Source organism: Oncorhynchus gorbuscha, linkage group LG17 (assembly GCF_021184085.1).
Source record: "Oncorhynchus gorbuscha isolate QuinsamMale2020 ecotype Even-year linkage group LG17, OgorEven_v1.0, whole genome shotgun sequence".
NCBI classification, from domain to species: domain Eukaryota; kingdom Metazoa; phylum Chordata; class Actinopteri; order Salmoniformes; family Salmonidae; genus Oncorhynchus; species Oncorhynchus gorbuscha.
In genome coordinates, this window is record NC_060189.1 from 2,138,227 (window position 1) to 2,140,724 (window position 2,498).

A 2,498-nucleotide genomic window follows, 5' to 3' on the forward strand; every position below is an offset into this window, starting at 1 on the left:
AGTGGTGAGTGAGAGAGTGGTGAGTGAGTGGTGAGTGAGTGAGTGAGTGAGTGAGAGAGAGAGAGAGAGAGAGAGAGAGAGAGAGAGAGAGAGAGAGAGAGAGAGAGAGAGAGAGAGAGAGAGAGAGAGAGAGAGAGAGAGAGAGAGAGAGAGAGAGAGAGAGAGAGAGAGAGAGAGAGAGAGAGAGAGAGAGAGAGAGAGAGAGAGAGAGAGAGAGAGAGAGAGAGAGAGAGAGAGAGAGAGAGAGAGAGAGAGAGAGAGGAGAGAGGAGAGAGGAGAGAGAGGATGTATGTACAATGCCTTCAGGAAGTATGCATATCCTTTCACCACATTTTGTGTTACAGCCTGAATTGAAAAATATTTCTCACCCATCTTGACACAATACCCCATAATGACGAAGTCAACACATCTGGATTTGATGATTTTCTACCGTTAGATGAGGAGATGAGGAGAGGCAGTGAACAGCAATCTTCATTTTGTTCCACAGATTGTCAATGGGATTCAAGTCTGGGCTTTGGCTGGGCCACTCAAGGACTTTCACATTCTTGTTTGAAGCAATTCCAGCATTGCTTTGGCTGTTTTCTTGGGGTCATTGTCCTGTTAGGACGTAAATCTTCACCCCAGTCTAAGGTCGTTTGCGCTCTGAAGCAGGTTCTCAGCAAGGTATTGCCTGTATTTGGCTCTATTCATTGTTCCCTCTAATCTTACCAGTTTGCTAGTCCCTGCCGCTGAAAAGCATCCCCATGGCAGGATGCTGCCACCACTATGCTTCGTGGTAAGGATGGTGTTAGACAGGTGATGAGCTGTGCCTGGTTTCTCCAGACGTAGCGCTTTACATTCAGGACAAAGTGTAAATGTTTTATCTCATCAGATCACACAATGTTTTGCCTTATGATCTCAGAGTCTTTCAGCCTTTTTGCAAACATCCAGGCTGTCATGTGCTTTTTTCTCAGGAGTGGCTTCTGTCTACCCACTCTCCCATAAAGCCTGGTGACATGCTGTAGAGACTGTTATCCTTCTGGAAGGTTCTCCCATCTTAATTTTTTTATTTTACCTTTATTTAACCTTTATTTAACCAGGCAAGTCAGTTAAGAACACATTCTTATTTTCAATGACGGCCTAGGAACAGTGGGTTAACTGCCTTGTTCAGGGGCAGAATGACAGATTTGTACCTTGTCAGCTCGGGGGTTTGAACTCGCAACCTTCCGGTTACTAGTCCAACACTCTAACCACTAGGCTGCCGCCCCATCCCAGCCAAGGAACTGTAAAACTCTGTGGTGACTGGGTTCTTGGTGACCTCCCTGACCAAGGTTCTTCTTGCCACGGGAACTCAGTTTGGTCGAACGGCCAACTCCAGACAGAGTCTGGGTAGCTCCATATTTTATATTAATATAGAAGTGTTCAGAAACACCTTCCTAATTGTGTTGCACCCTCTTTTACCCCTAGAACAGCATCAATTCATCAGGAAATGGACTCTACAAGGTGTCTAAAGCGTTCCACAGGGATGCTGGTCCATGTTGACTCTACAAGGTGTTGAAAGCGTTCCACAGGGATGCTGGTCCATGTTGACTCTACATGGTGTTGAAAGCGTTCCACAGGGATGCTGGTCCATGTTGACTCTACAAGGTGTCTAAAGCGTTCCACAGAGATGCTGGCCCTTGTTGACTCCAACGCTTCCCACAGTTGTGTCAAGTTGGCTGGATGTCCTTTCGGTGGAGGACAATGCTTGAGTGTGAAAAACCCCGCAGCGTTGCAATTCTTGACACAAACCGGTGAGCCTGGCATCTAATACCATACCCTACCATACCCTGCCTGGCACCTAATACCATACCCTGTTCAAAGGCACACATCTTTTGTCTTGCCAAGTCACCCTCTGATTGGCACACATACACAATCAATGTCTCAATTGTCTCAAGGCTTAAAAATCCTTCTTTATCCCGTCTCCTCCCCTTCATCTACACTGATCGAAGTGGATTTTACAAATGACACCAATAAGGGATCATATCTTTCACCTGGATTCACCTGGTCAGTCGATGGAAAGAGCAGGTGTTCATAATGTTGTGTCCACTCAATGTATTCTATATTCTTGTTTACAATAAAAGTGACTCCAAATGTGACGCAATACATTATTTACCATTCAGTCATTTCTATTGGGCACAAAGTAATCTGAAACGACCAAAACAAACAGCAGATTCATCCAACAGGTTCGTAGAGAGTCACAAGCTTGATGTAATTATAGCGTGCTAAGAATATAGGACCAAATACTACCTTCTGACTATTTTAATACACGTATACTGTAAGTGAATTTGTCCCAGTATCTTTGGTCCCCTAAAATGGGAGGATTAGGTACAGGAAGTGCTGTAATTTATACATGATTCACCTGATATGGATGAAAATACCCTCAAATTAAAAGCTGACAGTCTAACCCAATAGTTAACCCAATAGTTAACCCAATAGTCATGTATCAGGTATCAGGTCAAATTCAAAGTGCTGGAGTA

At 44.4% G+C, this 2,498-nt stretch overlaps 1 protein-coding gene across 4 annotated transcripts in view; it reads left to right on the forward strand.

Moving 5' to 3' along the window:
- The window catches only part of smoc1 (SPARC related modular calcium binding 1), a 586,617-nt gene that overhangs the window by 380,233 nt on the left and 203,886 nt on the right, over window positions 1-2,498 (forward strand). The window lies entirely within an intron of this gene.